Raw genomic sequence first — 27,480 nt, 5'->3', positions numbered from 1 at the left:
TTCTCCCTCCCGGCCGGCCGGCGGGTGGATGGCTAGCGGGCGGTGGCGGGCGGAAGAGGACGGTGGGTGACGATGGACGGCAAGCGGCGAAGGATTGCAGATGGCGGCGGGCGGTGGCGAGAGGTGGCCGGCTAGCTGCGAGGGCAAGTAACAAAAAGAGTTTTTATTTCTCATTTCTATTCTAAAAATAAAAAAATAAAAAATTCTTACTTCTCATTTCTATTCCAAATCTATTTCTAAAATCAAAATTTGTTTCAAAAAATGAAAAATAAAATTATGATATTAAACGGATTTCTGCTCCAAATCTGTTCTTAAGAACAGAAATATACAAAAATAGAGAAATCAAGTGGTTAATATGTGCGCCCTTTATTTGCATAATCTGGTTCGTGAACTTAAATGAATTTTCTAAGTAAACTCTTTTCACGATAATATATCTTTCAACTTGAACTGACATGGCCGTCAAATCATGTTGGCATATGATATTGGTAAAAAACGAATACCCTTCGTACACAAACCACCATAAATTACGTTATGAAATTTTGCCTCCATCAATCAACAAGCCAACATGGAAAATTTTGCCTTCACGGATGAGTCACCACGGAAAAACTCTTCTAACATCTTCCTTGGTATGGTCCGATGACCACGTCTACTCAAATTGACTAAAATTGATGCCGGAGAGATTTGATTGGAGAATTAATGCAAAATTTAAAGGTTTACATAGACAAATTAAAAACTAAAGGACTTGATTGGAAAAATGTGTATAAGTTTAGGGCCGAAATAGAGAGACTCTGATAAATCGCCCACTTTGAAAAGAAACTCTGTCAAGTTCGTTGCATTCCACGGCTTGTCCGAACTTTCTGCTTTGGCTTGTCCGAACTTTTAGTGATACTTAAAGTCTGAATTCAGTGTTGATGGAAGTATAAGTTATGTTGAGCTTGTTTTACCTACTTGGGTATCGTGAATAAAGAGGGAAAATTTAAACTTGATGATGATGGTTCTTGAACGTTGGTGTCTGGGGCTGTTCTTCAGTTTGCCTTACTGACTCAAGGGTGATTGTGATCTATTACAGGCTGATGCTACTCTGGACGACGGGACTTTTGTGAGAGCTGCTGTTCCTAGTGGTGCCTCCACTGGTGAGTGATCTTTCTATGTGCTGATGATCCTCCATTTCGAGCATTTACAGTGATGCGGACTGCAATGGAATCAAGAAAAGGCCAAATTAGGCCGAGATTATGTAATACTATCTTGGGTTTGTTGCTTAGATGGAACTGCATGAAGGCAGCTATGGCTATGGCAAAAAATAGGAGGAATAGTTAGGAAATTGAGGGCAATTGCTTATCTTAACTATCGGTTTGCTTCCAGGGATTTACGAGGCTCTTGAACTAAGAGACGGCAGTTCTGACTACCTGGGAAAGGGTGTTTGCAAGGTTGTACCACTGTTGACACCCAAAATTACCCATGGTGGGAATGGGCCGTCCACAAGTTACAGAAGATGTAAAGTACGGCCCACATGCCAAAAAATATGAGAAAGGCCGCAAATCAGGCCCAGAGGCAGTTGTCGACAGGACACGTCATAAAGGTGTCGACAAGTTTAAAATCACGAGCTTTGCACGTGATGTCGACAAATTTAAGCCTTGCACGTGACGTCGACGAATCCCAGATCACGAGCTTTGCACGTGGCGTCGACAAAGTTCAAAATCGTGAGTTTTGCGCGAAATCATGGTAATACAAGACGAAAAATTCATTTACACGTGTCAAAAGGTAAAGACACGACCGTGGGCATCAAGAATGACAAGAAATAAAGTGACACGTGGAAGAAAATTAGCTACTACGTGATGCCCAAGGAGCGTAAGCAATATCGACAAGTCACGAAACAGTTAAAGCACGAAACGTAAGGAAGTGGAAAATGACTTTCAAGGAACGGTTGTCAAGCTGCTCTATAAATACTCAAGGACTTCCAACGTAGAAGGGACCCTTCTTCAACAACACAATACATCCTTTATTTAGCATTTATCTTTAAGCACATTAGGAGTAGTATTAGTTATAATCTTCAGATTCTGTGTCGTAGATTCAATTCCGACGAGGGTCTTTATCAGGTTCAGCATTGTTGATTAAATTCCAGTGTTGAGCTACTAGCTCGGTGTCGTCGATTAAATTCCGGCGCTGTGTTTGGAGTATAGCTGTTGATTAGATTCCAACTGTATTCATTCAAGTTACGTCATTGATTAAATTCTGACGTACTTTGAAGTTGTGTCGTCGATTAAATTCCGGCATAGCTTAATTTCAACATTTGCAAGTTGTCGTTTCATGGTTAGTATTGTCGAGTTCGACATCATATCGAGTCAGGGTGTAAGATCTACATTGGATTAATAAACGCATTTGACGTTTTCTGTCCAAGCTTGACTCAAGACCCTAGTCTCCTCTAATAAAATCCGAAACGCAGCGTTCGGTGAAAGATTTTTCGACGGAGTAACAAACCGGCGAAACATCTTTTTGGCACGCCCAGTGGGACAACTATTGAGTTAAGTCGAGAGAGTGCTATGCCACGCACCCGGAGTAGAACCAACTCAGATAATACTACTGACGAGCACGCTGTATCGATGGCAGAAGATAATAACCGTGTTGAGACATCATCTGCCCAATTTCTTCATACCGAGGTGGCGAACCAGTCTCGAGAAGAGGTCGCCGACATATCGAGGCAGCGTGTTGACGAAAGAAGGCAAACTGAACTCACACCAGTTGTGCTTTCTACCATGAGTCGAACTATTGAGGAAACTCAGAACGAGCTCGCTGATTATGTGGTAAGGTATATGACTGAAGTGGCTAGGCCTTTGATCATTAACACTTATCATGAATGCACACAAGGTCAACATGGAGGGTCCATTGCACCAACCCAACTGAGAACAGGGTCCCCATCAGCATTGGGGGGTCCTACTATACAGTTCGAAACAGTGATGCAAACTACTTCTACAATTCCACCCATTCGTATATTACCAAGGGGTGAAACCTTGCCAATAGCAACCAGCGAAGGTTTACTGTACGCTAGCGCAGACCCGAATGGAGTAATTGCTTGACAGTCGGTGATAAACGAAAACCGTCAAAGAGGACATCAGGTTGCTCAGATACAAGGCCCATCTGCTATCCAGGCGCCCCAGCCTGTGGCACCTAACGTGAATCAGCATTTCCACCCCCTATGGGTCCAAATGTTCAAGTCCAGCAACCATTGCCAGCACAGTTAAACCTACCGGTTAACCCACCTCTGGTTGCTCACAACGTACCACCCCAACAGCAGCCACAGTTACCACAGCAGCCGCCCTACCAATTACCTCATCAAAATCTGAATCCGCCATTGCAACCCAATTATGTGGTAGCTCCTGCGCCTGTCGCTGGTCCAGCACGAAATCAATTAGTAGTGGACCCTGTAATGAGGGGATATGGCTATGATGCGGGATACCTCCAAAACATTTATAGGAAACCATATCCTGATTGGATGGATACAATACCATATCCAAGAGGTTTTAAAATGTCAGAATTTACATTGTTCACTGGAGAGGAAGACCAGTCCACTTTTGAACATGTTAATCGTTTTTTGGCTCAATGTGGTGATGCGGCTCACGCTGATTATTGGAAATTGAGGTTATTTCCTTTGTCCTTGTCGAAAACCGCTTTTACATGGTGTACTGCTTTACCTGCGAATTCGGTTACGTCATGGGAACAAATGGAAAGGTTATTTCATTGTCAATTTCAAAGGGCCGTGCCGGATTTGTCTGTAGCTGATCTCTCGATCATGAAACAGTTAGCTAATGAGTCTGTCGATCAGTTTATTTTCAAATTTAAGAGGGCAAGGAATAAGTGTTTAATCCCTTTACCTGAAAAGACTTTTGCGGACCTAGCTTTTAATGTATTGAAGTTTGAAATCCGAGAGAGAATGGTTGGACAACCATATTCGGATCTGTTCCAGTTGTCAACTATAGCTACCAAGCATGAAAGTCTCCTCCAGGAAAAAGACAAAAGGTATGGTTGACGGGGTGAAGTTCGTTGGACCGATGCTGATGAGAGCGAGGATGAAGCCGAATCAATAGATATAGCAGATATGGCTCTCGCAAAAATGGTGATTGATAAGCCGTACATCTGCAAAGCTCTAAAACAAGCAAGAGTCAGAGAAAAATCTAACCTCATGTCAAAGGCTAAGGAACCCGTTTTTTATTCTTTCGACATCAACAAGACAGAGGAAATATTTGACTTATTATTAGCTGATGGACAGATTAGGCTGACGGAAGGTCAGGTTTTACCCACCAAAGAAGAATTAGCCGGAAAGAAGTATTGCAAGTGGCATCATTCATGGAGCCATGCCATTAATGACTGCCTCGTATTTAAAAGAAACGTCCAAGAAGCTATTAAACAAGGGAAGATAAAATTTTTTGAAGACAAAGGCAAGTCCCCAATGGAAGTTGATATCGATCCTTTTCCCGTAATGACAGGAATGGTGTCATTAAGGACAAACACTAGGGGGGCATCAGCCACGTCGTTTTTGCGAAAAGTGTAAGCGACTTTTGGAACAAGAGAAACATTACTCCAAAAGTCGAAGACTTCTGCCTGGTAAGGTTGTCGATGAATTTCGTGATTTGGCCCTCATTGATTCATATGATGAACAAACTCCTTCTAAGGGTACTAATCATCATAGAGGTCGTCAAAGCCGTAATAAGGCTATTAAGTCATTCAAGCAAAGGTATGAAGAAGGTGATCCAACTATTGGTACTTTGGGAGAGCCCAGCGGTAAATATGATTATTATGTAAGTTATGCTCAACCACCTTCATACAATGCAAAGATCGAGCCAAGTGGATGGGGTCCTGATTTCCCTGATCGGGAAGATCTTCACACAGACTCTCATCCACCATATCGACGAACTCTGAAGGTGCCAAGAGACCCACTTGTAGGTCAATGGTATGAGGCCAGCCAAACTCGAAATCACAGTTCAAACCTAACGCGAACTCAAAAAAGGAGAATGTTGCGGAAAAGAGAAGAATATCAGCTCCAACAACGAGTAAATCAAGTTCACATCAAGCAGGTGAAACCAGTCTTTATTACTGAGCAAAAAGCCAGGCCGAAAAATCCTAAGCGTGGAAATTTAGTCTGGAAACGAAAATCAGGAATTCAAGCGTCGACATCTTGTCGACCTCAGCAATCTTCACCAAAACAAGACATTGAGCCTGCGCGGTGCGAACCACAATAATTGTCAAGATCAATTTCATCGTTGAGTTCTTGTATGGTTCGAGTATGTCTTCCATTAAACCTTCGGGTAATGACGATGGAGTCAGATCATCCGGCAGAGGGTATAATGGAAGAAAAAGAAAAAGCAGAGTTCCACTTTGACATGGAGGAGGTAGTGGAGTTTGAAAAACCTCCACCCAGGGGTTCAAATCATTTAAGGGCTTTGAATATCAACGCAAAAGTTAATGGTCGACCGGTATCTAGAGTGTTGGTAGATGGGGGATTTACACTGAACCTCATCCCATATCGTTTCTACAAGAGACTGGGAAGACTAGATGAAGAGATTATTCCGTCGAACATTCAACTGTCCGACTTTACTGGAGAAATCTCTGAAGTTAAAGGTATTTTCATAGCCGACTTAACTGTGGGTACCAAAACTTCCAGAACGTCCTTTTGCGTGGTTGATGCAGATGGATCTTACAATTTATTATTGGGCCGAGATTGGATCCATGGTAATCAATGTGTACCATCAACCCTCCATCAAATGCTAGCATTTTGGAATGGGGATAAGGTAGAGTACTTCAAAGCAAACACCAAATCGCAAGTAACATATGCATACGCATCTCCAATCCGTCAATTAGCACTGGAAGACGGTATATCAATCAGCAAGCCACCTCTCGTTGACCCCAATAGTATTGCATTCTGCCGTTTCGACAAAGGGATCGTTGAATGGGTCCCAAAAAGTCAACTGGCAGCACAATTAAATGAGGTTGTCTATGGAGAACCTTATATTGTCAAAAGACCTCACTGAGAGGTATTCGGCCTATCGGGCCGAACTAGCAGAACAATCCGTAGAGGTTGTCGACGGAATCCTTGAATTTAAAGAGTCACCCATAAAAGAAACTGAAAAATCAATTGAAGCTCAAGACCCGTTACAGGAGGTCGACCTCGGGCTAGGTAACGAGCACCGTCCTGTTTATATAACTTCATTGATCGATAATAACTTCAAAGCTCAGTTGGTAAGACTCTTGAAGAAGTATAAGGATTGTTTCGCCTAGGACTATAAAGAAATGCCAGGATTAAGCAGAGATGTCGTCGAACACCGACTACCCATAAAAAAGGAGTTCAGGCCTCATAAACAGCCACCCAGACGATTCGCCCCGGAGGTAATCCTTAAAGTAAAAGAGGAAGTTGAGCGATTGCTGGCAGCAGGTTTTATTAGGACGGCCTGGTACGTGGAGTGGTTGTCTAATATAGTCCCAGTAAAGAAGAAGAATGAGAAGCTGCGTGTCTGTATTGATTTCAGAGACTTAAATGCAGCTACCCCTAAGGATGAGTATCAAATGCCAATGGCGGACATGCTAGTTGATTCAGCTTCTGGAAACGAAATTATGTCATTAATGGATGGTCATTCAGGTTACAATCAAATATTCATTGCTAAAGAAGACGTCCATAAAACTGCGCTCAGGTGTCCTGGGGCTATTGGTACTTTTGAATGGCTCGTCATGCCATTTGGATTAAAGAATACAGGGGCAACTTATCAAAGGACCATGAATTTTGTTTTTCATGACATGATCGGAGAATTTATGGAAGTCTACATCGATGACATCATTGTCAAATCAGACCAGGTATATCATTTAAGCTATTTAGAGCAAGCTTTTATTAGGATGCAAAAATTTGACCTAAAAATGAATCCATTAAAATGTGCTTTTGGAGTAAGGGCTGGCAACTTCTTAGGGTTCCTGGTTAATCAGAGAGGGATTGAAATCGATAAGAATAAAGCTAAGGCTATCTTAGAACTGCCACCCCCCATGACCAAAAAGCAACTTCAAATGATTTTAGGGAAGATAAATTTTTTGCGTCGATTCATCGCTAACCTGTCACGAAAAATTGAGTTGTTTTCCCCATTGTTGAAGTTGAAAAGTCATGAAGAGTTTGTATGGGAAGACAAACATCAACATGCTTTTGATCAAGTCAAACAGTATTTGGTTAATCCGCCAGTCTTGATGCCGCCAAGAGCAGGTCAACCATTGAAATTGTACCTGGCCTCTACCGATACTACCATCGGATGTATGCTGGCACAGGAGAATGGTGAAGGCAAAGAGCAAGCGGTGTATTATTTGAGTCGGATGTTGAATGATCCTGAAACAAGATACATTGCGATTGAGAAACTATGCTTGTCATTGTTTCATGCATGTACAAAATTACGTCATTATATGCTGCCGACTACGGTACATGTGATATGTAAAATAGACGTGATTAAGTACATGTTGACTCGGCCTATTGTTAAAGGCCGAATTGCCAAGTGGGCATTTGCTCTGACCGAAATAAATCTGGTCTATATGCCACTTAAAGCAATAAAAGGACAAGCCATAGTAGACTTTATTACGAAATACCCTGGAACTCGAAATGAAAGTTGTGAGGGATACGTTCACGTGGTCCCATGGAAGCTCTATTTCGATGGATCCAGTACCCCCGGATCTGCTGGGGCTGGGATCATGATAATATCCCCTCATGGACAGAAAACGAAACTTATGTTCAAAATGAATTTTGAATGCTCCAATAACCAGGCCAAATATGAAACCTTAATTGTCGGCTTAAATATATTGGCCAATATGAAAATACGTTTCGTCAAAGTTATGGGGGATTCTCAATTGGTGATAAAGCAATTATCTGGGGAGTACCAGTGTCTTAACGAGAATATTATATCTTATTATTCACTGGCCAAAGAGCTCCTAAATCACTTTGACGATTTTGAGTTGATCCATATTAAAAGAGAGCATAACACGGAGGCCAATGATTTGGCACAAATGGCTTCCGGTTATAAAATATCAAAAGAGCTTGCTGACCATATGATTACTCAGACCAAGGTCTTACCATCGACGGACAATAGAGTCATGTTTACACAGTCGACAGAAATTCTTGTCGACGACACAACTGTCGACAAAATGGTAATCCAAAATTGGAGAGCTCCATTTATAGAGTATCTTAATAACCCAGTCTCTACTGATAGAAATTTCAAAAGAAAAGCCTTCAATTATTTAATGATTGGAGACGAATTATATCGTAAGACTGTGGATGGCCTATTGCTCAAGTGTTTGGGATGACAAGAATCTGTAATAGCAATGGCTGAGGTTCATGAAGGCATATGTGGGGCCCATCAATCAGGGATAAAAATGAAGTGGTTACTCCGTCGACATAGTTATTTTTGGCCGACTAGTACCCGAGACTGCATAAGTTATGCTAAGGGGTGTGAAGCTTGCCAAAAGTATGAACCTATACAACATGTTCCTGTGGCCGTAATGAAACCTATTATCAAACCTTGGCCGTTTAGGGGCTGGGCTATGGATATAATAGGAAAAATCTTCCCCCCTTCGTCAAGGAAACATAGCTTCATTCTGGTTGCTACTGACTATTTCACCAAATGGGTTGAAGCGGCCTCGTATAAGAATATAACACAAAAAACAGTGAAGGAGTTCATCGAGGAGCATATTATTCATCGATTTGGCATTCCAAATCTATAACTACGGACCAAGGCACGGTTTTTACTGGGTAGGAGGTGATTAGTTTCGCCAAGTCTAGAGGCATTAAAATGATTCATTCAACTCCTTATTATGCCCAAACCAATGGTCAAGCTGAAGCCTCCAACAAAGTTATCATTGCATTAATTAAACGACATCTGGAGGATAATCCCAGAGAGTGGGATGTGTTGTTGTCGACTGTATTATGGACCTATAGAACATCCAAAAAGACTGCTACCGGAACTAGCCCATATATGCTTACTTATGGACAAGAAGTAGTCCTCCCTGTCGAAATTACGATTCAGTCTTGACGAGTCAGACTTCAGAATGACTTGTCCAAGTAGGAGTATGACGAGTTAATGTTTGCCAACGTCGATGAATTGGGGGAAAACAGAGCGATTGCCCTAGAAAAGCTAATCCTCCAGAAAGATAGGGTCGCCAGAGCATATAATAAATATGTGAAGTGTAAACAGTTTGAAATTGACGACTTAGTATGGAAGACCATTCTACCGACGAGTTCGGACAGCGAAAAGTTTGGTAAATGGTCACCAACTTGGGAAGGACAATTTATGGTAACCGAAGCATTTGTTGGAAATGCCTATCGACTAATGCATATTGACGGGAAGGAATTTCCTCGTACTATTAACGGCAAGTATTTGAAGAAGTATTATCCTACTATGTGGGAAATGCGAAATATGAAGGAAGAAGAGACTGAAAATTCTAAGTAGGTTCATTCATAAAGCCAAAAACATATTAAAAAAAAAAATCCTACGTCGATCTTCTTCTTCTTTTCCTTCTCCTTCTTCCTTCATTCCTTCTTCTTCTTCTTCTTCTTCTTCTTCTTCCTTCCTTCTTCTTCTTTTCCTTTCTTCCTTCCTTCCTTCCTTCTTTCTCTCCTTCTTCCCTTCCGAACCCAGACCTGCTAGCCATCTTCACTCTCCCAGGCCGAGACCGACGTGCTCTCTAAAACGGACCACGAAGTACTGCATCCGCTCTTCTAAGCGCTGATTCGCCACTTCGGCCCGCTCTTTGGCCTCCTCAAGTTTGGGGAGCATCTCCTCCAGGTTCGACAGCCGTTTGTTGAGCTTTCGAATAACTTCAAGGTGGGACTCCACCAGTTCATCCTATTTTTCGGCCATTCGACCCAAGGATGTGGAAGCGGAGGTGACAAAGGTTTCGCAACGAGAATCCATCGAGACATCCATCTCGAGTTCATCCTTTTCAGGGCTGGGAACTCTTCGCCTCAGTTTTTTCTCCGCTTCTCGGATCCGCTCAACAATCGACTCCCGGTATTTGTTAAGATGTTCATGGGAAGAGTGAAGTTGACCATGCACGTCACAAAGTGTGTTGTATACCACATCGGCATGCTGGGCTTCCTCCTTGATGCTCTCAGACAAACGGTCCATAACAAAGTACGTATGGATAGCCCTCCTATTGTCCTGGAACTGGGACACACCGTGCTCGAAAACGGTCACGAACTCCTCATAGTCAGCCAGGAAAGGATGATCAGAGGGCAGGTTATTGGGTCTCCCCTTGCGAAGCAGCTTCTCGACCTTGGCTACCGCCTGGGGTTTGACCACCAGAGCGGCGTAGGTCAGGCTCAGGTAGGAGATGATCTCCTTCCATAAGGCCTTGAAATTCCGAGCACCCAGGCTTGGTGACGAGGCGCTGGATTCCATCGATGATCGGCACGACGAAAGAAGGGGATTTTTCTTAAGGCTAAGGGGTTGAAATTCAAAGTCGAATGATGAAGTCCTGATCACAATAGACGCACTATTTATAGCCCGCAACTGGAATCCCGAATCATCACGAATCGGTACGAGAAGATTGACTGACGTGACGAATATCTCATAGGGCACGATCGCATCTGGTTGATCAGTCCAAGATACAGGGATTAGAACGTTGTGAGTAATGGGTATTTACTCTTTGAAAGTTACGAAGCGAAATTCAAGGAAAAATGTGCCGATAATTACTTACAGCCGTCCGATGATTTACACGTGTACCAATGGGATTCAAATACTATTCAGACGAATATCCATACGACGGCAGAAGTAAATCACACCGATATAAAGTGATTACGCATCGTACTGATTCATTAAATGCAAGTACAGAAGATTATGTACAGACGTCGTTTCGAAGAGATAAAGTAAGGGTAGTTCAGTCAGTAATGCCATACAGGTCATCAAAGTAGGTGCAGACTATGATTATTCAGATAAGAGGAAAAGCTGAGCAATAAAGATATTTACATCAGGGCCATTCTCGGCATTAATAACATGGGAAAAGAAAGCAACAGATGGCATTAGTCATAAACTAAGTGAAATGTTGTTCAAGACCCAGGACAAAGTCGTGAAGTTGGACTTCTCGATCACAGTTTAATTCTAGGATTTCATTCTTTCTGGCTTGGCTGTCCTCCACCTCAATGCTCAGTTGCTTTATGGTCGCTTCGAGGTTCAATATGGCCTTACTTTGATCAAAGAGCGTCGACAGAGAAATATTTTCATCGACACGAAATGTCTCAAAGACCTTACGGGCCTCGACTAGTTCTTCTTCTTGAAGACTCAAGGTTTTCTCTTTGCCCTTGATGAGGTTAACATATTCAAGCCCTGCCTTAAAAGCCTTTACAGTCACATCAAGTGAATCAGAGAATTCACGGAGTGCAAAGTCTAAAGCTCGACAAGGTAAAGGGTATGGTAAAGTAGTCAGATAGTCAAGCAAGGACCTGACTTTACTTTCGATCTCCGGGACGTCGCAAATGACGTCATACCCTTCCTTTAGGAGCTCACAAAGTTGAGCCCCCTTCGAGCGGACTTCATCATGATTAGCAGGGGGAAAAGAGTTGCGTACCAAACGTTTATCCCCGATGACTCTAATATTGTTGACTTGATGAGTTTTAAAGGAAGAATGATCCATAGTAAAGTTCACTTCATCCATCGATTCGCCTAGAAATTCATCCACGTCGGAGAAAGATAATGATGGCATGCTCGGAGATAAGGGTATGTCTGACGTAGGAAACCTCCTGAAATGATGAAGCAACCCCACTGGGAGCAGGGTTATCCTCGACATGGCAGAATCTAGGTCTTCAGGAAAAATCAAGACCTTGTATTCATCCCACCATTGATTAAATGATGTCGAACCATACGGAGTGCCGAAATTGTCGACAAGCTTCAACTGTCCCAGGATATATTTGGCAACCTCATTGTAGCATGACAGAGTATCATTCTGAGGAGACGGAAAATAAGGGAAGTTCATCGAGTAGACAATTGGCATAGGAATACCTTGCACCAATCCAAATTGACGGGCACGGTAATGAGGGTTGTATGCCTCAAAGCCAATAGAAAATCTTCCCCCAAAAGTGAATTCCAGTGGAAGATCGGTAGGAACAAGGATGCTTGCCCAAAATATTGAGGTATCATGTTGAACGGTCGATGGATCACACACAAAGTTTACGCCAAACCTATGAAAAGTAAAGTCCTTCAAGGTAAGCAGAATACTCAGAAAGTATTCTAAGACCGGAAGTCCTCCAATTGGCTGGAGGAAAATGCTGCAGAACTTCCAAGGTCCAAAAACAGTTTCAATGGGTTGCTTATGCGCATTATACCAGTCGACGGGTGTAGAACCATAAGATGTGAACAGATGAGAAAAATATGATCGAACCCAACCATGTAATATCCACAGCGAACCAATGAAAGGGTCAGGATGTGCACTAAATAATAAAGATTGTGCATCAGTTAGGCCTTTGTACAAGGCGGACAAGGCCATTCAACCTAACCCCACATCAACACCCTGAGTAAGGGCATATGCGATGTCCATAAGTTCGCATGATACGGAGGCAGTACAAAAGACGTATCGACAGAGCCAACAAAGCAGGAATGCAACATGTTCTTGAGGAATTACGGGTCCGTCTGGCTTGCTAAATTTCTTGATGAAATTAGGAAATGAGAGATCAACGAAAGAGGAGCCATAGAAATCTGGACATGACCACGACTTTTGATTATAAAATTCCACAAAAGGTGATAGTCCAGTCAGTGACCACATATCAAGCAGAGTAATGGTTACCGGACCAGGAGGCAGGAAAAAGCAGTTGGTCGATGGTGACCAAAGACAACAAAGAGCGCCGATAAGCCCATATTCCACAGGATCTATGGAAAGACAGCTTAATGACAAGGCTTCCTCTATCTTTGCCGCTTTCCAAATGCTGGCCATTTCTGGTTTCATTCTCTGGTACCACCGAGAGAATTGTTCGTCATAGCACGGATACAAGTTGAAGCGAGAATTTGGTGTTGCCCATGCAGAGATGCTAAGTCGAGATCAACTAATGGGAAGTATCTCTTTGTAATGACGTGGAAAATGCTCGGTGAAGATGGATGGTGGGGGTGTCGATTTGAGGTACGGACCCAGGATCACGTGGCGAGCGTTTGCGTCGTAATCCATAAAGGATAAGGAAAGGCGCCCTTGTCGTTCGAAACTCCGAAGTCTTTCAAAACAATTTAAGCGAAGGAGAGCTTGAATATTGGTTGGAGAAAAAGAAAAGTTAGTCATTATGATGGGTCAAGTGATGAAACTTGATAACGGCTATCAGGTATTTATACTAATCCATTTGGCCGACAAGTTAGGCCCACTAACTGGCAACGTGCACATAAATGAAGGCGCAAGGCTCGAGATCTATTATCAAAATTGGTTATAAATGATCGTGGCACACGTAGGACACTCAAGGAAGATAAAGATATTTTATTAAAGAGAAGATTTATCCGACAAAAAGTCATGAATCCCTTGTTGGAGCAAAAACAGTTGGGATTCTAATATACTCATCTCTGAAGTACATGCGCCTTTATTTTGATGGCGTTCTACTACGGAGTTCACTATTTGTACGTGCTCTTGTTGCTTCAAACTCTTCAAGACACCGACATGGTGAGGCAGTTCTTGCTCAATTTCTGCCTGTTGACGAAGCTTCGCCTCCCGCCGTCGACGAGTCCCTTCGAGGATTTCCGTAAGACGCCTTTCCTCCTCGACAAGGACACTTACTTCGTCCGCAATAGTCCGAAGAGACTCACGACGAGTGCTTACTGTTTCACTAGCCTTCTTCACAATATCAGCTGGCTCTTTATGTATTTCTGTGGGAATGGACGCCTCTTGTACGTGGCCCAAGAGTTGTTGATACTTATCGAACATAGTCCGAAACTCTTGGGAGAAAACCCTGAGTCGTTCTCTGAGTGCTGAAGGAAGAATAGACACAACTTCGGCATTATCATTCCCAAGACGCTCAATGAGGAGTCTGAATTGCTCAAAGGCTGCGGCATCATACGACATCCTCGCAAATCCTCCTATAGAGAAATCTAAAAAGCGCGTTAACTCCATCTTCTTCTTGACAATGGCCAGTTGAGATTGACCAGAATGAGGCGATAAGTCATATGGATTAAATGCCAAAATAAATTCAACTTCGTTTATAGCGTGTATTGCCTTGCCCGTATAAGCGGTAGTCAACTGATGATCAGGAGTTGGAGAGACAGATGTCGATGATAAAGCCTCAGCAGAGTTAGTCGTGAAAGCCGAAGTCACAAACACTGGAGTAGACGTCGACGGAGAGACCATGGAAGGATTGACCACAGTGGCTGGAATAGTGGTCTGTTGAACCATAATACTTGTCGACGGACCACATGCTGTAAGATCATATCGAAATCTCAGTATCAGGATTAGAATTGGAGACAAAGTAATATTTGAAAGACATATACCAGTCTCAGGCATGGTTGTCCCACGTCCAACCATATTAAGAGCGACGGTGGTCCCTACAGTGGAATCAAGGATCGGAGCAGAAGTGGAAACAATAGCTGGAAAGAAAAGAAGAATAAATAAATCGAGTAAACAATATGAGCAGAATATACCAGACAACAACAAAAACTTATCAGGAGTCATAAGAGTGGATGAACCAGGATGAGAAAAGAGCTGTACTCGAGATGCCATTGAACTGGTAACAATGTCGCTGGGAGATATCAAGGTAGTTGTGGTGTTAGAAATATCAGTCGATGGAATTGAGAGATTGATAACCCGCTCGACGGAAGGAAGGCCAATAGATGCCGAGATGGTAACAGGATTCTGAACAGGAACAGAGATATTATCCCTTGGACCTTTATCCGAAGAAGCAATAGCTTCTGAAGAAACCACATCGCGTGCAACCGGCTCAGCAGACGGTTCGACAAATAAAGTGCTGGGTTTCTTCCTCGGAGAAAGAGGAGAAGATCTTTTCCTTTTCCTTTTCAATAATGACACCATCTCTTCCAATGCCTCATCTTCATTTATCCCAAAGACAATCCAAAAGGGAGAAAGACCTTGTAAGTAATCAACTAACACAAAGAAGGACAAAGTGGGCTGGCATAGAGGAAGAAAGACAGAGATTTACCATCAGTAGGATTTTCTGCAGTGTCGACATCCTCTGCATCAGAGTCTTCTTCTGTTTCTGAATTAAGAGATGGAAGGTTAGAAGATGCGCCAGAGTGAAATTGAATAGGAACATAAAGTGATGATGTCTATACCTTGAGCAATCGGTTTCTTAGAACCACTCTGCTTCACACGACGAATCGCAGAACGGAGAGCCTCTTCGTATGTACTCTCAAACGCAAAGGAATACCACCAAGTCTGCCATTCAGCAAGGTGTCCTGGACGGGCTCTGAAAACATTAGAGAGGTCTGCACTATAATGGGTACGCATTGTGTTGGGCAATTTTAATACAATAGAGAAGTGGGTTTCGATTCTTGAGAGAATATTATTTCTTCTTGGTTCCTTCCGAGAAGCCCATTGAGTAAGGAATTGGCATGGGAATTGCTTGCCAGAGTCCAAATTGCCTGGCACAATATTGCGGAGAATATACCTCAAACCCAGGATAAAATCGACCCTTCAATGAAGTCCATATGGGAAGATCTACTGCAGACAAAGCACAAGTCCAAAAAAGCCTATAGAGGTTGAATCGAGCTGGATCGAACAAATAATCAAATTCTCCATGGCCATACTTAAAGAAAATGACTTGATCATGATTCAGTTCAAGAAGAATCCAAAGATAAAAGATAAAAGGAGGCGCTAAAGAAGAAATATGTCGAGGAGAACGACTCAGCAATCGACGCCCCAGAGGTAAAGGTATAGGTTGTCTATACCCTTGCAGAGATAGATGGGGAAGATGACGAGTGTTTTTACCAAAAAGAGAAGGGAAATACAAAGCCATCCATGCTTGAAGTATCTAAAAAGCGCCTGAAATGGTTCCAGAATCCCCGAACTTCATTGCTCGAGAAGCGTGGGCAAAGCCTCTATACAAAACTGCAAGAACAAGAGAGGCCAAAGCAAGACGTTGTCCCATGGCTAGGGCCGCGGCAATTTGCAAGTAGTCCTTGCAAACTTTAACGGCAGGACTGTAGAACACATATTTTGATAGCCAAAAGAGCAAGAAAAAGAAATGCTCATCTTGAGTAACAGGACCCGAAGCTCGATAAAATCGGGACAAGAAATTGCTATATGCCAAAGCGTCCTCAAAGATGAAAGGAGTGGACAGTACGGGCAAATCCTCGACGGCATGACCAACCAATTCAAAGCCCGCTATGGCAAAGACATCGAGCATAGTGATGGACATGTGGCCCCAAGGGAAAAAGAAACACTTGCTGGAAGAGGACCAGAAAGTGATGGCGGAGCCCAATAATCCACGTTCTAGGTCATAAGATGACATACTGACCTCAAGAGCAATGTCGATTCCAGCAGCTGTCCATAAAAGTCAAGTTTCTTGGTCAGCCTTCAGCCGAATAAACCATTTGTGAAAATCCTCTTCGTAAGAAGGGAAACTTCGAAATCAAGAAGACCCGGTGGACCATACATCCGTAATAGAAGAATGTTGCAGTGCTAAGGTCTCACTGTGTTTATACGGGAAGTGGAATTGAAGATTCACAGGTATATTGAGATGGTCCATGAAACTGGGACCCAGAGAGAAACAGTTGCTTTCACCCTCGACAGCTTTCAGTAAATGAAAGAAGCAATTACCAGCACGTGGATCGTCTTTAAACTTATCAAAAGCTGCGATGTAATCGCTGGATGAATATTCGGACTTTTTGGACGCCATGAGAAGCGATCGAAAAGGTTCAAGAAAGGATTTTTAGGGTTGAAAGAAGAAGACACGACGATGAAATAAGGTTTTTACAAGGATAAAAGATGAAGAAGACGATTTGAAAAGCCAAAACTTTTCGGGGAAGATACGAGATGATGTGTCTAATGGGTATTGGATGAGGAATTTGTAGAGACTGTTCGAAAGGACATCAAAGGACAGAAAGGCATAATCATCGCCTAGGGATTCGTACACAGACAAGGTACACATTTAAAAGAAATAAATTCAAATTTATTCCTTTTAAAAGGGGGCATATGTTGACAACCAAAATTACCCATGGTGGGAATGGGCCGTCCACAAGTTACAGAAGATGTAAAGTACGGCTCACATGCCAAAAAATATGAGAAAGGCCGCAAATCAGGCCCAGAGGTAGTTGTTGACAGGACGCGTCATAAAGGTGTCGACAAGTTTAAAATCATGAGCTTTGCACGTGATGTCGACAAATTTAAGCCTTGCACGTGACGTCGACGAATCCCAGATCACGAGCTTTGCACGTGGCGTCGACAAAGTTCAAAATCGCGAGTTTTGTGCGAAATCATGGTAATACAAGACGAAAAATTCATTTACACGTGTCAAAAGGTAAAGACACGACCGTGGGCATCAAGAATGACAAGAAATAAAGTGACACGTGGAAGAAAATTAGCTACTACGTGATGCCCAAGGAGCGTAAGCAATATCGACAAGTCAGGAAACAGTTAAAGCACGAAACGTAAGGAAGTGGAAAACGACTTTCAAGGAACGGTTGTCAAGCTGCTCTATAAATACTCAAGGACTTCCAACGTAGAAGGGACCCTTCTTCAACAACACAATACATCATTTATTTAGCCTTTATCTTTAAGCACATTAGGAGTAGTATTAGTTATAATCTTCAAATTGTGTGTCGTAAATTCAATTCCGACGAGGGTCTTTATCAGGTTCAGCATTGTTGATTAAATTCCAGTGTTGAGCCACTAGCTCAGTGTCGTCGATTAAATTCTGGCGCTGTGTTTGGAGTATAGCTATTGATTAGATTCCAGCCGTATTCATTCAAGTTACGTCATTGATTAAATTCTGACGTACTTTGAAGTTGTGTCGTCGATTAAATTCCGGCATAGCTTAATTTCAACATTTGCAAGTTGTCGTTTCATGGTTAGTATTGTCTAGTTCGACATCATATCGAGTCAGGGTGTAAGATCTACATTGGATTAATAAACGCATTTGACGTTCTCTGTCCAAGCTTGACTCAAGACCCTAGTCTCCTCTAATAAAATCCGAAACGCAGCGTTCGGTGAAAGATTTTTCGACGGAGTAACAAACCGGCGAAACAACCACTTAGTGTTATCATATTGTCTTTCATCATTTATCTGCCACTTGTATTGACGAGTATTTGCCATCTCTGTGCATATATAGGCTGTTGAGAATGTGAACACAATTATTGGTCCCGCCTTGGTTGGCAAGGTTTGTTTTGAACTCATGTCGACTTATATACACTTTTGACTTCAAGTCTTTAAGTATTTGTCATGGTAATAAATTTGCGACAGACAAAATGATAGTTAATGCAGACTAATTTATTTTGTCATATCCTACTATGTAACAATTATCTTTACTTTATTTTTCAGGATCCAAGGGATCAGATTGCTATTGATAACTTCATGGTCCACCAGCTTGATGGAACTGTAAATGAGTGGGGTTGGTGTAAACAAAAGGTATTTATCTAATTCACTCTTGCTCGTGTAGTGCGTGTTGGAGTGAACTTTATTGACCGTAGTAAACTTTTTGTTGTAAAGCTTGGAGCCAATGCCATACTTGCAGTGTCTCTTGCTGTCTGCAAAGCTGGAGCTGCTGCTAACAAGATCCCTCTTTACAAGGTTTGTTATGGTTCAGCGCTACCACAATCAGCTGTCTTTTTCTGTTTCTTTATATCTTCTCATGCCCTTAGCTACTTAGTTTAATCATACCTACTTCACGAGTTTGCTGTGGACTTATTGCACTAAGATCCGTGCTGGCTTTCTGGATGATGTTGTTCTAGGAATTTTTTTTTTTTTAATGTTTTTTCAAATAGCCTAAGAAGGGAAACTCAGCTTTGTTACTGGTCATAACAGAGAAACCGCATCACCAAATCGCAATCACTTGTACAATGGTGATTTGTTGGTTCTGTGTTGACCCAAGTAAGGGTATGATATTGCTTATCTATGGATGCAGCATATTGCGAACATTGCTGGTAACAGCAAATTGGTGTTGCCTGTTCCTGCCTTCAACGTCATTAATGGTGGGTCACATGCTGGAAACAAACTCGCAATGCAGGTCTGTAATCTTCTATTGAATGCTGACGACACTTTTAAATGTTCAATTTATTCCTGAACATCTGAATATCATTTCTCTGTGCCTTCTACAGGAATTTATGATTCTTCCTGTTGGAGCTTCCTCGTTTAAGGAAGCCATGAAGATGGGTGTGGAAGTTTATCACCACTTGAAGGTATTCAGAAACTTGGAAACCGTAACCTAAATCTTCGTAACTTCGCAAGTATAGCAAGTTCCTCGGAACACATGGTTAAACAAAATTCGTTATTAGTGTAGTATCATGACTTTAGTTTAGGTGGCTTTCTCTTCTTAGGACTCTTGCAGTATGATTGATTATTTCTCTTCCTTTATGATTTATATCTCTCATTGGGCTATTTCTCGCAGGCTGTTATTAAGAAGAAATATGGTCAGGACGCAACTAATGTTGGTGATGAGGTGGTTTTGCTCCTAACATTCAGGTAGACCTTTTGATTAGTGAACCTTGGACCCGTAATAACCCATCTTGGCCTCAATTTTGTTCACAATATTTCCAGGCGAGCATTATAATGGGTTTGTGAATGTACAGGAAAACAAGGAAGGTTTAGAATTGCTCAAGATTGCCATTGCAAAAGCAGGTTACACTGGCAAAGTGAGTTCCCAGGCTTTCTTGTTTTCTTAGGCATTTGAAATTCCAAGAGAACTTCATAAACTAAGGGTGCGTATGGTAACACTTCTATTTCTGGGAACAATTTCTTTTCAGAAATAGTTTTTTCTATTTCTATTTTCTGGAAGAGTTTCTGAGCAAAATAAGGCGTTTGGTAACTGCACAAAATTTCTATTTCTAGAACAGAAATGCGTTTGGTAACTGCACAAAATTTCTATTCCTGGAATAGAAAAAGAACAGAAATGCGTTTGGTACAACCAAAAAAATTTCTATTTTCAATTTTTTTCATTCAAGTTTATATCTTTTATTTAAGTGTAAGTACAAGTTATAAATGAAAAAAACCAAGAAGCATTATTTATATCCTTTTTAACTCACACTACTTTTTATACCATAATTAATTATCGTAATCAACCAATTATTCTGAATACCATATTTATCTATTTCAAAAGTTTCTTCACAACCGCTATTATAAATACTATTTATTCTTATATTAAATTACCAAAAGATAAAAAAGAATACTTACATCTTAACCATGTGTTAGTTGTTTTTATTACCAATAAATAAACAAAACAAGAACTCATCCTACGAATGTGAAGAACTCTCTAGGTCAACATTGACAGTGCTATAATTTACAACAGATGACGTCACTAATTTTTGTCACTTAAGAAGATTATACATTTCTTTCTCTTTATGAACTCTTTCCTATGATGCATAGAATTCTTTGCCACTATATATATATAAAGAACATTCGAAACTCCATATACGACATTATAATAACACGTGGATGATGCCGATTTTAGTAGGCGCTTGAATATGATCCATTCGCTTTATTAATCACTTAAATAGTCATAGTAACTTTGAAAATTAATTTATATAGACATGAATCCTTCATTTTCTTATAATGATTAAGTTTACAAAATCAATTTAAATTTGATTGTGACTTATATATATAAATATTTACATCTTGTTTTCATCCAATAAAGTTGAACATGTAGGTGGAGGAGTAGTCTTCATTTGCAGCAAGAAAAATGTAGTTGAATGCCAACACTCCAATGAGATTCTCCATACTCCTAGCACTAAAATATCCCATCAACTCATGCTTTGCCAAATATTCAAAGCTTGCCAAACCTCTGTTTGAAACGCTGCACAGGCTTTGGATTTCAAAAATACAACAATAATAATACCTGCTAATTAACAAAATGTTGCCAAATATTTATGAACAACATAACAAAAGTCAGAAACATAAAGTCATGGAATCTCAGGCATATTGTGATTCCTTGCCATTTGATTTGCAATATTTTTCCTAAGCTGTAGTTTTCCAACAAGAGGATCTAGTTGCTCTTGCTTCTCCACTTCAACTGTTTTCCCCTTCTTATCAGCTACTTTTGCCACAAACTTCTTTAGCTGCAGGTGCCTGAGCTCAACAGGTAGCAAGTACCAATTTAATCAATGCAAAGTTAATCTGAGGAGTTGAACAGAACAAGCATCACAAACAAATTTGTCCTCTATAACCCTTCCTCTTTGTTCTATTTTCCTCCAAAAACCACACACGAAAAGACTAATAGACACAAGAAATATCATGCTTCATAGGGAGAATCCAATCAAACAAACCAAGTGCAATTGAGACAAGGAATAATGTAGCGTCCATACACAAGAAATATCATTCTTTTTTTTTTTTTTCAGTTTTAGTTAATCAAAATGAAAGATCACCAACAACAACATAATCACATCCCAAACCCACCCACAAGAAAATGCTCAACAAGAGAAGCATATATACTGTGCTTCTTATCTCATTCAAATCATTCCCCTGGAAACTTACTAATTGACATTCAGATGAGATGGACATACATTTCAAGATTAACAGGCAGCAACCTTAAGGAAAACAATAAATAGCTATTTAACGTTTTGCCTGGAGCAATAAGAAGCACAGTGGCCCATAATATTTGGAGGGAGGGATGGAGGGAAATGAAGGGAGGCCAGACAACAAAGGGAAAGTTAACACAACAGAATACCTTGATTAGCATCTGGAAGTCTTCCTTCGTTTGGAGAAACTTTTGAATCCTACAGGTAGAAAAAAACTTAGTGAATAAGGCACTCGTAAGAATTATCTTACTCACATATAGCTAAAACAGAGTACCTTTCTTCCGGGAACAAAGTCGACTGTGTGACCTCCAGTGACTTCTACTGCAACAACTCCTGCTAGCTGAAACAGGCAATTCGCTCATAATGATCAATACTTGCAAATTGATAAATCATTTTTAATAGTAACCACTAGAATCGATCAACTATATATAACATCATCCAACCACTAATCAACCAAGAACAATACCAGTTGACCTAGACAGAGGAGATTTCCTACAAGCAACTGAGAACTAAATGCCCAGGGGATTGAAAACAAGATAGATAAAGATTTGCTCTTAAAGCATCTGAATATGGAGAATATGTGGGTTATGCCAATTAAGGGCTTCCATACGTGCATGCACATTAGTTTTAAAGATGTTGCATGCTGGAAGGAATAAAACTTCAAAGTTAAATGGCAAGAATTCGAAGTCTTTTTCAAACTAAGCTAGTCATATCAACAGAGATTTCGTCCACCTATTGGGAGAGGCGACTCGTAATATGTAAGATGGAAGAACAAATCCTTTAAACAGTCTTTTCACCTGGTATAGATCTACGTATGTAATCTTTGGACACTTGGACTTCACCTCCTCTGTATCCAACAGAAAAGCAAATGCAAATATACTGACTGAAGTTATATCTCAACTCCATTCACAAAAAAACTTGATTCATCAAAGCTATGACATTATCCATGATGGGTTCGTACAGTTGTATAATTGAAACACTTATAATCATAACATATCTACAGGGTAACTCATGTAAAATATATGCAAAGGTCTTAGAATTTCCTTGGTCGACAATCATGGAAGCATTAGACTGAATACTAAACCACCCATCTTAAGCATGCTCTCATAAACTGAACATAAGATAATACATATACCTCAACTTTATGAAGACTGTAGGGATTTCTTTAAAGAAAGTATCAATGTCTAAAGCAACAACTATCTTCATGCATTCTATACTGATGAATATTGGAAATATATCTAAATTTGGTTAGATGAACCTAACACTATGCTACAGGCAAGTAACAAAAGTAAATCAGAGTACGCAGATTAAATCCCGTTGATAAGTCCAGAGTATAACGTTAAGCCAACTAAAATTGCAAACGCACTGCTTGGCCCTTCAAGAACTTGTAAGTACATAGCATCATGTTAACAAACTTGTTAACTGTCTTCGACATAACAGACGATGCGCCCCGCATGTGTGCACTAAACATCGTAAGATGATTAAGTCAACCATTACTCATCAAATGACACAAAACATAAGCAAAAGCAACTCCTCCCACAGCAGCAAATGAAGGAAAGCTATAATTGAAGTATTAGAAGACATACGTCCATGGAAATTGGACTCTCAAATCTCCATGCACCTACATATATTTAGTATCAAACGAGCATGCAACGGGACTCGCACAATCACAACCTACAATTGCATGCTCGTCCTCCAAACTGCCGTCGATGCATGAATAGATGAACTCCAGAAACTACTTCAGGCACGGATATCGAAGAGGCATAGACACCACTCTGCCAAAGGAATCAACACCGCAAAGGCAGAGAAACCTAAAGGCATGTAGCTCAGAAAGAGCAGGGAGCGCTCACCACAGAAATCAAGAGCGATCTTCAAGCCAGCATTGGCACCGTGGGAGTACTCTTCCTTGTTCCGAATCGAGCCGTTCGGACCGGCGGTCTTCGTCCTCGCGTCGTAAGTCCCGGCGTCGTGCTACCTGCAAAGACGAATCGCCAGAAACCGCCAGACATCAGAAACCGCGGGGGCTAAATCCGATCGACGGACGTCCGTCGCCGGCCAATCGAGGCGGGGATGGAACCGTAATGCGCGTAATCGGGAGCTCGAGACCCTCGAACCGGGAACGAACGCCGCGCCGGCCCTCGAGGAGCGAGAAGGAAGGCCGGAATTGCACCTCTACCGCGAGTGACGGGGGTGGTGGCCGGTGCTCTGCAGACGACGGATGATGGAGGAGCCGAAGAAGCCGCTGCTTGAAAGGAAGAAGAGGTAAGAAATAAAAATTTTAGGGTTTACATAACCCCTTTTACCTTTCTATTTCTATTTCTATTTCCGAGAACAAAGAAGTAGATATTTTCTACTTCTTATTTCTGCTTCAAATCTATTTCTTGGCCACCTTTTTATTTCTGGGAATAGAAAATTAAAATGCATTACCAAACAGGTTTTTATTCTTTTTTTGTTCCAGAGAACAGAAAAATAGAGAAATAGAAGTGTCACCAAACGCGCCCTAAGCATGTCATTATCTTAATATCCTCCTCCCCTTGTATATTTCATATAACCTCTTTCATTGCCTGCTATTTCAAAAGGGCGACACACACTGCTCATAGGAGGGCACTGTTGGGAACCATTGAAGCAAAGCAATATGTTTTTTCAAGATGTCTGGTGGGGCTCTTTACTAGTTCCCATCTGTTTGTTTCAGGTTGTTATTGGAATGGACGTTGCTGCATCCGAATTCTATGGTGAGGATAAAACATATGATTTGAACTTCAAAGAAGTGGTAAGTTTCTCTTATTATAGAGTATGTAAGAATGCAGTTCTTTAAAATTAAAAGTAGGTGATGCTTCTGTCCTAAGATTAAATGATTTCTCTCTCAAAATTAACTTAAGTTTGAATTTGGCCAAGAAAGAACTGTTTGCTCATTGTTCTTTAAAATGTAAATTTCTCATTCTTTTGATCTATTCAGAACAATGATGGATCTCAGAAGATCTCTGGAGATGCTCTCAAAGATCTGTACAAGTCATTTGTAAGTGAATATCCTATTGTCTCGATTGAGGATCCATTTGACCAGGACGATTGGGAACACTACTCCAAACTAACCTGTGAAATTGGAGACAAAGTCCAGATCGTAGGAGATGATCTGCTGGTCACCAATCCCAAGGTAAGCTTGTGCATTTGGATACTCGTCATACTCTCTCTCTCTCTCTCTCTCTCCGACACACGCATACACATGGAGGGACACGAAAGTGAACAATTCATTTTCTGCAGAGGGTTGAGAAGGCAATCAAAGAGAAGACCTGCAATGCTCTTCTTCTCAAGGTACTCTCTAGATCTATTCAACTGACAATGCACTGCAAAACAAATATATATTTATATATGCTGATTACTGTCACTAGTATTGACAGGTAAACCAAATTGGGTCTGTTACCGAGAGCATTGAATCTGTGAAGATGTCCAAGCAAGCTGGGTGAGGCATCATGGCCAGCCACCGCAGGTCTGGTTACCTGGTTTAATTAATACTTTCTTTTTCAGCAAACACATGGGTAGCTCATATCGTCTAGAATATTGATTGCAGTGGAGAAACAGAGGACACTTTTATTGCTGACCTTTCTGTGGGTCTGGCCACGGTAATATATAGCATGTTTTCACCATATACAATATTATTAGCGAATTAGTTTTTCTCATGTCGGTGAAACCCTCTGTAACAGGGTCAAATTAAGACTGGAGCTCCATGCAGGTCAGAGCGTCTGGCAAAATACAACCAGGTTGGGTTTTATCAGTTTCATTTTAGGCGTTGACTTCTGATTCTTTTTTTGTTAAGAGTTTCGCATTCTATCTCGACATCTGTTGCTCAAATTTCAGAAGATGGAACCGTTGCTTATGTTGCATGATATAATTATTATACACTTGTCATTCCCCTGCACACGCAGCTCTTGCGCATTGAAGAGGAGCTTGGCTCAGATGCTGTGTATGCTGGAGCAAACTTCCGCATGCCTGTCGGACCCTACTAGAATCAAAGCGACCTTTTTGCAAATCCAGGTGTTCTAGTTGCTGTACTTGTTTGAAGTCAATAACTTCGATACACCAATTCTACCTTATGTAAGTAAAACTGCATGTCGGCGACGATCATGTCGAGTTCTATGAGGGACTTTCCGGTGAAGAGTGCCTTGTGGTCGGCTTTCGAGATTCACTTGCCTTTTCTGAGTAACCACACTACGAAATTGCTTTCATCCTAATCCTTTTGCTGTCGGCTTGAGGCTTGAGCATCCAAAAGTTGATGCTATGAACCTGTGAAAGATTGGTTTTGCAACGCCCTCTCGAAACCAAGACCAACTCGTAATCCAATTTTGGTGTCTAGACTGAACCTGAATCGACCCTCCTCTTGAGTGGGCGATTGGCGGCCATCCACCGAAATGAGGGAAAAACTCTTCGAGACTTAGCTGAATCTTAACGTTTCGTTTGTGCATCCCACGGTGTGGATTTTAGAGCACAATTGAGACCTACGAACCGCAACCGAGATCGATTCTATAGTCTAATACCATGCGAAGTCTTTTATGGGGGTTTTATCTATTTTCTGACTTCATTACTCCTGTGACAGAAAGCTTTGATGCTATTTTGGTAAGTGACAATAACACATCATGGAATTTCTTAGTAGAGACAGTAAGAACAATAGAACATACATGGCATCGATTTCGTCAGGCGTGCGTCCATGTATGGAAAATCATTGCATTGTGTATTCATATAGAACACTTGCCACTTGGGGATTCAACTAATTCGCGCATGGCATGTGACGTCAAGCCTCATGCGAAAAAAAGCTTCAGGGCGTGCCCCTTTGAGCACGTATCACGCCCTTATTTGTCAAACAAAGTTCACGTTTTGTGTCCGCCAGCGTCGGCAGCAACCAAAGAAAAGACAAAGAAAACTCCTATTGACCATCGACTTTCGTTGCGATGCAGTTCTTCTGTCCGGTCTAATTTCGAGAACATATAATCTGGTCCGGGAGATTCCGAATCCGAGATATTGCTCGTTAATCAGTAGTCTATATAAGGCCCGATCGGCCGAAAGAGAAAGAAATCTATGCATCGAGTCGGATTATAGGTATACATGTGTCGAAAATCGTGGAGTTTCCTTACATGATCGCCGGATACTCGGTAACAAAATCCAACTTAGGATTAACGTCAACTGTGTTCATGACCCACTTGCCTTTTTTGCAACTGCGACTCTTTGGGTCACGATTGACTGTTCTGTAACGGCATCGTACGCTTTGAATGGACAGGACGGAGGAGTTTCGAACTTTCGAAAAACCTCGACATCAACGAATCGAAGAACTTGGGGCTCAAGAAAACCTTTCTATGTGTCGGAACCAAAGCATATTCCTCGATGCCCCCCGAGTTATCCCTCCTAGCCGTGGGCTGCCCCTCACCAAACTTCGAGCCCCCTTTTGACCCACAGTAGTAGTACCACGTGTACGCCCCACCTACGAAACCCAACAACAACCAAAAAGAAAGTCCCGTTCCCATCCTTTTCTTCCTTTTTCTCTTTTCTTTTCGATTGAATATTGCTGGTGTGATCTTCCTACCGATCACCCAGCCGCCACAATGGAGGGCGGATCGGATCGGGCTGGCTCGTAAGGAACGTTGCGTGCTTCGTATTCAGGTTCAGTCGGGGGCGTCTATTGATGGGCTGAATTCAAATCGGACCGATCCGAAGCGAGTGGTGTTAAGAACAATTCATATGATAAATTTATAAAAGGTGGATGACGGTTAAAAATGTAAAAACCAAATCGTTCGGCGAAGGAGCCGGGCTTTCACAGCCAGATTCTCGGCATTTTTTACCA

General features: G+C 41.5%; 1 long non-coding RNA gene and 1 pseudogene across 1 annotated transcript; one reads left to right on the top strand and one right to left on the bottom strand.

Moving 5' to 3' along the window:
- The first annotated feature begins 883 nt into the window (after positions 1–883).
- Positions 884–25,655, top strand: LOC115675306 (enolase 2-like; annotated as a pseudogene).
- Positions 21,604–23,816, bottom strand: LOC115675309 (uncharacterized). Its single transcript, XR_008814630.1, has 3 exons — positions 23,504–23,816; positions 21,928–21,993; positions 21,604–21,851 (listed from the first exon to the last, which is right to left on the bottom strand). It is a non-coding gene; the product is annotated as an uncharacterized LOC115675309 (long non-coding RNA).
- Positions 25,656–27,480: the final 1,825 nt, after the last annotated feature.

The sequence above is a fragment of the Syzygium oleosum genome, unplaced genomic scaffold (assembly GCF_021117445.2).
Source record: "Syzygium oleosum isolate NSW1041296 unplaced genomic scaffold, Sole_v2.1 Sole_v2.28, whole genome shotgun sequence".
In the NCBI taxonomy this organism is placed as follows: Eukaryota; Viridiplantae; Streptophyta; class Magnoliopsida; order Myrtales; family Myrtaceae; genus Syzygium; species Syzygium oleosum.
The sequence above is the reverse complement of the archived record's forward strand: the minus strand, read 5'-3'. Positions and strand labels throughout refer to the sequence as shown.